The 9129-nt window shown below is 37.8% G+C and overlaps 1 non-coding gene across 1 annotated transcript; it reads right to left on the bottom strand.

The window, feature by feature from the left end:
- Positions 1-1838: 1838 nt before the first annotated feature.
- LOC127552532 (5S ribosomal RNA) lies at positions 1839-1957 on the bottom strand. Its single transcript, XR_007951406.1, has one exon. It is a non-coding gene; the product is annotated as a 5S ribosomal RNA (ribosomal RNA).
- Between the last annotated feature and the right edge of the window lie 7172 nt (positions 1958-9129).

Below are 9129 nucleotides of genomic sequence, written 5' to 3'. Positions count from 1 at the left end.
TATTTTACTTTTCTCTATATCCCTTCCAGGTTTTGTTGTTGATGTTGTTCCTCCTTCATTCTCAAAGAGAATCATGATATTAGAAAGATGATGTCTTGACTTGCTCATGAATTGGATTTAAGTGAGGCAGAACTGTGCAGTCATTAGCTTTACTCTTTCCTCCACGGTCACTGAAGTCCAGTGGCAAGACAAAAGTTAAGTAACTGGAAATAGCCCAACTTGGAACAATTAATAAGCATTAATAATAGCAAGCATTTATAAAGCCTCTACCAAGAGCTTTACAAATATTATCTCATTGGATCATCATAACAACTCCGTAAGGAACATATTATTATCCTCATTTTACACCTTGCATTCTTACATTTGGAGACACCAGATTTCCCCAGGTAGTCTTAGGAAACTGAGGTAAACAGCTACCAAGTATCTGAGGCAGGATTTGAATTCAGATCTTCCTGACCCCATGCATAGCTCTCTATTCAGTGTGCCATCTCATTGCCAATTATTGACATTGATTAACTATTCCAACCCTTGCTACCTGCTTTGATAATTACTCAACGCTGGATTTATTAGTGGGGGAGTCCATAAGGAAAAATTTATCTTTAGCTAATATGTTAAACAGTATTATCACAATACTACCAATATGTTGTTTTCATCTTGGATCAACACTCCTAAAATCTACTGTTTTTCTTCCCTCCTGCACTTTCCTGATACTCCCTTCTTCCTAATCTCCCATGACTCCTCTCCAGCTGTTCACCACCTGTTGCATCTCTTGCTTCCAGTCCAGCTATTGACCTCCTTCCAGAAATACCCCTTGTGGGTCAGCACAAACCCTGAGTGTGCCCTTCAGCTGCATCTCCCTTTTATTGGGCAAGTGCACTCCAGGACATGAGGTATCTCACAGGCCTTAAATTACTTCTCTTGTCTTTAGAGGGAAAGAACATGGTGACTAACCCAGGATCCTACTTCTTAACTCAGCCCACCCTTCCTGAAGCCCTAGAAATTCTAAGACTACCTGGGGAAGTCTGATGTCTCCAAAGTGTAAGAATTATCATCAGCCAGGTAAAACACACGAATTATCTATCAAACCATGATGTACCTCAAGCCTTACCTTATGAGTCTCATACAGTTGGACATCTTTTGGCCTCTCATGCAAAATCATGCAAGAAGATTCATCTTTGGTATACTTTTCCAACTTTACCAACTTTACTAAAAGAAATTACCATTCTTACATGAGACATAGTAAGCATAATCCCCTGTTTTACTGACTTCACTGATATTTCAATGGATCCTTAATCTCATTTCTATGGACATCCATTGGTGCAACTCATTCATGTCTTTCAACCTATGTGATTTTTGTCATATAATTTTCTCAGAGAAAATTTGCACAATAGGCTGAAAGCCCTTTCCAATTTCTTGGAAATTTATCTTGGGCTATTTATCAGGTTTTTTCTCTCGCCCTCTCTTCTGCTTACCTCCTTTTCCTGATGCTCATGTATATAGTATATAACATATTTTGTATGTATGTAGCATTTAAAGCTACATACAACATATTTAACATATTTGCCTCCTTGCTCTCTCAGGGAGAGGGTGGAGGGAATGAAGGGAGAAAAAAATTTGAAACACAAGGTTTTGCAAGAGTGAATGTTGAAAACTATCCATGCACATATTTTGAAAATAAAAAACTTTTTAAAAAGAATTTGTATGTAGGTTAGATATCCTAATTTACTTTGACTGTTTGTCTTGTCATCAGGAACTGCAGACAACTTTGGTGAAATTTTACAAATGGGCATCTTGTTAATCTAAAGATTTTTTTAATCTTTCTACAAGACTTTTTTTTAAGCCTACAGCCCCTGGTATTCCCAGGCAGTCTCCCATCCAAGTACTAACCAGGCCTGACCCTGCTTAGCTTCCGAGATCAGACGAGATCGGGCGCGTTCAGGGTGGTATGGCCGTAGACTCTACAAGACTTTTAAAAGAAAAAATGAGTTAGTTCACCTCATTATTTTCTTCATCTGTAAAGCAAAATGTTTGGAAATAATCTCCAAGTTTCATAAGTAACAAAGTAAATTTCTGTGCACAACTTTGCAAGTTTGCAAGATTGTCATGAGTTCATATGTGGAATTATTTTTGGTTCTTATCACTTGTTCACAGTGGGCTACATCCCAAACATTGTACTAGACTTTGTAAAGTATGTTTGCTTCCTTCAGAGAAGTTAACAGTGACAGGAGACAATTTTGAACTAGAAGCAAGGATTGGAATGAAATATTTAGGTATCCCTTATAATCTACTTGTGAAAAGTAGAGTAAAGAACTCTACTGGAATTTTTAAGGGTGAGGTAAAGTGACTTATCAAGTGTGCCCAGAAACATTTGAATGAATTTTTTTGCCAAGGACTGAAAAACTTTGTAGCCCTTTAGATTTTTATAAGACCAGAAGAGTTGTATTGTTTTTGTCTATTATTAATCTAGTAAAATAACTTAAAGCTAGAGATTTATGTGCATTTCCCTAATTGTACCACTCTTGGGTCACAGAACAAATGAAATCAGGTATATGAAAGCACTTTGAAATGTAATATGTTCATACAATTCCTGAAACTATCTATCCAAGGCTGGCTACAAACAAAAAAATTCCATAAATCAAAAAATTCCAAAAGAAATTCTCATACATTATATACAATAAGCCTAAATCAGTCCAATGGGATAATTAGGCAAGCTGTAAGTTCAGACTGGATTCCAGAACAAGAAGCTAGTGATCATTATACTCCATTTTGGAAAGACAGTCCCAACAAGAAATGGTCAAGTCATCTCACAGATGATTCAACTGATAGTTTATACCTAACTCCAGTCTCTTTTCTGAACTCCTTTACTTTTTCTCATTTGATGATCTGTAGGCATCTCAGAGCTCATTGGGTTTTTTTTCCTTCAAATTCAGCCATCTTCCAAACTTCCCTATTTCTATCAAAAACACCCCTATCCTTCCAGTCACCGAGACGTTCACCTTCAAAGGCATCCCTGATTTCTGCTTGTCTCTTCCTCCTTCCGTATCCAATCAGTTGCCAATTTTGCCTCCAAATCTCTTGTCCATCCTCTTCTCTCCACTCCCACAGCCCTCGTCACCTATCAAATGTTGTTGTAATAAGCCTCCTAATTGGTCTTCCTGCCTCAAATCTCTTCCCTTTCCACTCCAATCTCCACAAAGCTGCCAAAATGATCTTCCTAAAGTTGTCTGACTATGTCACTTCCCCAATCCATAAACTACAGAGCCTCTAACCCCTACTGTGAAATACATATTCTTCATTTTCCATTTCAATCCCTTCAAAACCTGGCTCTAACCTACTCTTTCAGGCTTTCCATGCACTCTGCACATTAGCCTCCATGCTGCTCTTCACACATGGCATTTCATCTTTTGTTTCTGATTCTTTGCAATACCAATTACATGTATTCTCCTCTTCTGCCTCTTAGGATACCTCCAAAGTTGGACTTTATTTTTTCCATTGGCTTTTATGGATTTGTACAGGAGTAATGCTTGTCCTAAAAGATGCTAATGTCCATTAAGTAAAATGTCTCCTCAAAGCTTAATTCAAACACACTTCCTACACAATCACCCCTGCTACTATTATCTTCCCCTTCCAAATAAAATTACTTTGTATTTATTTTCTTTTAAAAATTTTGTTAGTTTTATTTTTAATTTATGAAATAAAGCAAGCATTCCTGTACTACAGTAGAAAAAAAAATGATCGTACATGAATTTGTAGATCTCTTATGCACAACTTGCACAACTTTTTAAAATATATAATAAAAATTATCATGTAACTTTTATCCTCTTTTTCCTTCCTTTCTACCTGCCCATCACATGGTTACCATTAGACACAAATATGTGTACACACACACACACACACACACACATACACACAAAGTATTCTGTACTTATCAGATCTTTCTCTGGGTGCAAATAGCATCTTCTTTCATAGGTTCTTTGTAGTTAAATCTAGGTATTTTAATAGTCAAAATGAATAATTGCTTATAGTTGTTCTTATAACAATATTGCTGTTACTGGCTTATGAACTGATCCAACCATTTTGGAAAGCAGTCTGGAATTATGCCCAAAGACTTATTAAACTGCCTATACCTTTTGACCCAGCAATATCACTAGTAAGTCTATTTCCAAAGATTATTAAGGAAAAAGAAAAAATCCTATATATCTTAAAACATTTATAGTTGCTCTCTTTATGGTGGCAAAGAATCATATTCATTTTCTACCTAGTTATATATGTACATGTAATTGGATATAAGCGCTTTGAGCACAGTGGTTGTCTCAGTTTTGTCAGTATTCATTGCCTGAACTGGGGCAAAGGATGAGGAAGAGGGTATTCCCAGAAACTCCAATACCTATAGGTGTTTGGATGTCTGGAAGTTTGACCTTTAATCTCATTTTTACTTTAATGGAACCTGGCCACTAAATATGATCTGATCTGCCCCAATTTCCACATCAGAGTAGTGGAAGCAGCACTAAATTGGAAATCAAAAAATTTGAACACAAGCCCCATCTCTGCAACTAGTTGGACATGTCATCTCACTTTTGTAATCCTAACATCCTATGAATCATTCAGTTCCTCAACTTGTGAAGAGTAATAGTTCATATTGTTGTAGCACTTGGTTTTAAAAGTATTTTTCTAATGCAAGGCAGATGATATATTATTGTCCCCATTTTACAGATGAGAACACTAAATCTGAGAGAGATTAAGCGACCTAGCCACAGCTCCACATCCCCTGACTCTAAGCATTCTGAACTGCTCAAAACCAAACTGCCATCCTTTTTGGCAGATCCACTCCCTCTGGGGCCTGCCATGGAACTGTCCTATTGTGATTTTTTAAAAATTCTGTTCTTATTATGAACTCTTCTGCTTCAGGACGTTCACCAGCACCAGTTTCTGCTTTAGCCATCCCCACTTTGGGCCTTGGACGGGTGAGTCACATAAATGTGTATTTACTAGACAAATTGCATCTAATTTCCAATTTTACTTAATGGACATTAGCATCTTTTCAGACAAACATTACTCCTACGCAAATCCATAAGAGCTGATGGAAAAAATAAGGTCCAATCTTGGAGAAATCAGGTGTCCTAGCAATAATTTCAAACTCTAGCTAGGGACCAGCACTGTTTTCTGGCTCACTGCTGATTGCCATTCCACTACTGGTACTTATCAAGGAGGGTGGGAAGTCAGGGAAATTTGGCAAGCTGATAATTTCCTTGAAGCTTTTGGCTTTCCTCTCCTTCGTGTTTTCTTCATTTGCCATAGGGAAGCTCTAGCAGAGTAGAGCCATAAGAATTTGTCACATGCCATATCTCTGCCTTTTTCGTGTTCCCGTATCTTAGCTGCTAGCAAATGACACCTTCTACTGGATGTGGCTGTCCCCTCCTAATACATTGTGACAAAATGCCTCTAGTGATTAACACTGCAATTCACACACACACACACACACACACACACACACACACACACACGATTTGAAAGATCCAGATACCAAGTGTACCCATTGCCCTTGGTTCCATTTAGCATCTTATCAATTTCACCCTTCCCTTGCTACATTCCCCTGTGTGCATTGTCTCCTCCTCTTAGACTATAAACTTCTTCCATACAAGGACTGTCTTTATTTTTGTAATTGTATCTTCAGTGCTTAGTACCGTGCCTGACACATAGTAACAAACACATTTTCATTCATTTACTTACTGATTCAAGACGGCCATGATATGACTTTGAGAAGCAGATTGCCTGGGACATTGACAACAGGTAACCTTAGGAAAAGATGTCTGAGCTGGTCTGAGCTATGCACATGTTATCAGTTTTTGTTTCCTTCTAAGCCAAAGGGTTAATAATGGATAACCTCAATCACGATACGTATTTATGAATGAGAAGCCTGATAAAGGAGCAGTCGCAGGGCTCTAGATCTATATGTTTCACATTACACTGAGAGAGATGTAGTCATCATTACTTTAAAACATAGCCAGAGTCCGATAATTCTAATCGAATGATTAGGCTAAATGGTTTATGCCTAAATAGTCACATACATTATGTGCATGTTGGTGGGGATATGTGAATTTTATATTTCAATGTCATCTCCACTGATGATCTCAAGGTACACATCTGCCTGTGTGTATATGTTGCAAATGTACAGTACTATTCACAGTCAACCCATCAAAACCTCTGCCTTTTTTCTCTCTTCTTCCCTCCCTCCCCTACTATCTACCTCCGCCACCCCTCAGCTGTCTGTCACTTCTTAAAGACCAGCTCCTCAAAATGAAATCTCGGCTTTCTTTGTTTTGCCGGTTTCCATTTTGTATCCTAAAATATTCACTCCAAGTTCCGCTTGACAGACGTCCCTAATCTAATCTCCACGTCTGCTTTCTAATTTTCGCAGTCAGGATAAAACAAATAGGCTGGAGTTAATTGCCGGAGCAGCGGGCCGGAGCTTTGAGCTGTGATTTATGAGCTGAGTGCAGGCGCTCTGCAACACATTTTTCTTAATTTATTTTTAATGAGTCTCTCAATTAATTTTCTTGGAAACATCTTAATGATGTTGGAGGCGGGTGTTAATGAGGTCTGCACCAGCTCCTAATTTTGCATATTTTAAAGTGCCGAATGTCATCTTGAACCCTTTCTTTTCATTTTGAGAAGGGGGAAAAAAATTGCTTATTGTTGAATGGAGAATTTCCACTCTTCATGCCTCTGTCTTTGCTTAACCTTTCAGGCTTCATGGGTTTATTGGTGTGTCTCAGAGCAAACCGCCGGCTCCCTCCGGCCCCTCCCCCACTTGAGATCAGCTTTTTCTCTGTCTGCCACCATCTAGCCGCTGCAGAAGAGGAAGGGGACCCATAATCCCCAGTAAACTTGGGGTTCTATGAAATAGACTGAGATTAACTCTGAGGGTGGCATAGATGATTTAACCTTCCTGCTTCAGATGGAAAATTAGCATCAAAGGGGAAATTAATGGGCTATCTTGTGGCCACTTTGATATTTATCCACAGTCCTGGCTACGGAAGATGTCTCTTCAGATTTCTGACCACCAAGGAACAACACAGCACAATGCAGCATCTCTACAGAGATGTAAATTTCCAGGAAATCTCCCTTGAGTGTAGTCTTGTGAGCCCAGAGCATCATGGGCAGGTGCACTAAGTCTTATTTTCAAGTGGTACTTCAGTTAAATTCTGGGCATCCATATGCAATATGTTTGCTAACAATGTGCAGGAAGGGATAGGAAAGAAATAATTCCTGACCAAGAGGTTCTCATTGAATGTATTGTGCTAGAACATTCAATATCAAATATAATTTCATGTTATCTAACTACAATTGGTCCTTTCACTCCTCCCTAATTGATTCCCTATTTCCCTGTTATCTACAGAAGCAATTCCAGACCTTCTTTTCTCTTCTCAAGATTCTTAAATGCCCACCCCCCTTACCTCAGCTAAGGACTCTGTCTCTTACTTTACAGAGTAAGTTAAGACCACCTTATATGAACTCCAGTTTATCTCCTCTTCATCTCCAAAATCCTTGGATGTTGTGCCTCCACTTTTTCCTCCTTTCCCCAAATCTGACAAAGAAGTGGCCCTTCTCTTTGCAAAGACCCACCCTTCTATCTATATGCTTGATCCCATTCCCTTTTCCCCCCAGTAGATTGTAACCTCAATCATCTTCTCTTTTTCTCTGTGTCTCTCTGTCTCTGTCTGTCTCTCTGTCTTTGTCTGTGTGTATGTGTTTGTCTTTCTCACTTACTCTTTCTCCCTCTCTTGCTCTGTTTCAATCTTTTTATCTCTATCTCTGCCTCTCTGTCTCTCTCCTGACTTTTCAGACTATCTCAATTAGTTCCTTACCACCTTCAAACAGATCTAAATCTCCACCACCTTTTAAAAACATTTTAAATCCCATTAAAGTCCATAGGCTATCAGCCTATGTCTCTCAACCTTTTCTCAGACAAAATTCCATTTTTAAAAATCTGCCTCCACTTCTCCTCTCACTCCTCAGTTCTTCAAAGTCTGGCTTCCAAATTCCTCTCTTAACCAAAGCTGATCTCTACAAAGTTACTAACAAGATCTTAATAGTCAAATCCAATGATTTCTTCTCAATCATCATCTTTCTCAAACTATTTGCTGTGTTTAACACCATTGACTACCCTTTTCTCTTGGCTACAAAGTACTTTCCTTCCAAAAGAATCTCTTCAAATATTTCTCACTGATTCCTTGTGTCTCAGTGTCAACATTGCCAAAACTTTCACAGGAAAAGCAAACAATCTAGCTTCTGAGAAATAGGTTAGAACGAGGCTTTGCAGTTGGAAGAATATATATTGATATCTGGTGTCTTACAGTCAGAGCAATGTCTTTCTAGATTTACTTTGAGGGAAAGATACTTTTGTTCCTTTCTGATGAATTCTGATGTTCATCCCAAACTATGTGTAAATCTTTTGATCCAAATATTTCATAAATGACAAATGATACTCTAATAGATGAGGCACAAGTTTAAGCTCTGAGTTTATATAATGAGAGAATGGGGATATTGAATTAGATGAGGCAGTGGATGATGGAAGAGGAGTAGTGATTTCACTGGTTTAGATTAATAAAAGTCATTGTTTACAAAGTGCTTTTTATAGTATGTAATCTTTACCGTTGTACTTATATTACTAAAAATGAAAAAAATCAGCTAGTCACAATTCTTGAAATGGTTTCCATAGTCCATTTGAAAGTTTACTCTTTTAAAATAAATTCATTTTCTAGAACCTGAAGCTTATAATATAGGAATTTTTCTGAGTTCTTTTAAATCAGATTTGAGAACAGTGTACTAGATGAATCACCTCATTGGTGATTTGTGTTATATCATTTGAGCTCAGTAAATATTGTAAATAATATACAGAATAGCCAATTAAGTGGAATTCTAGAGATTATAAATGTGTAATCACACATAGTCAAAGATAGTATAAAGAAGAAAAGAAGTAGAATGGGGGCATATGAGAGATGTCTATTTTATGATTAATACTTTGGATTATTATAGAATTCTGAACATGTTATAAATATATTTCTAACACCTCATCCAAGTTGATTCCCCACTGGCTTTCATCTTTACCTCTTCCTAATTTTCCAA

This window comes from Antechinus flavipes, chromosome 2 (genome assembly GCF_016432865.1).
Source record: "Antechinus flavipes isolate AdamAnt ecotype Samford, QLD, Australia chromosome 2, AdamAnt_v2, whole genome shotgun sequence".
In the NCBI taxonomy this organism is placed as follows: domain Eukaryota; kingdom Metazoa; phylum Chordata; class Mammalia; order Dasyuromorphia; family Dasyuridae; genus Antechinus; species Antechinus flavipes.
This window is presented reverse-complemented; position numbering and strand designations above follow the sequence as displayed.